Here is a 225-nt window from a genome sequence, read left to right as displayed (position 1 = left end):
TCCTACGAGTCTCTGACGTTTATTGTCACAGCCGGCTCTGTACTGTATTTTACCAGTGGGCGAAGTGTATGGTGCCGTGTGAGGGGTGCGGACGGTACATTGTAGGGACGGATGGCGGTTCTCCGGGAACATAACTTGCTGAGCCTAGACTACAGTCCTTATACTAATACCAATAATCTATTACTGTTGGAAGCAGGTGAAACATTTCATATGCATAAGCCCCGG

This window comes from Taudactylus pleione, unplaced genomic scaffold (assembly GCF_031769625.1).
Source record: "Taudactylus pleione unplaced genomic scaffold, aTauple2 ptg000101l, whole genome shotgun sequence".
In the NCBI taxonomy this organism is placed as follows: domain Eukaryota; kingdom Metazoa; phylum Chordata; class Amphibia; order Anura; family Myobatrachidae; genus Taudactylus; species Taudactylus pleione.
This window is presented reverse-complemented; position numbering follows the sequence as displayed.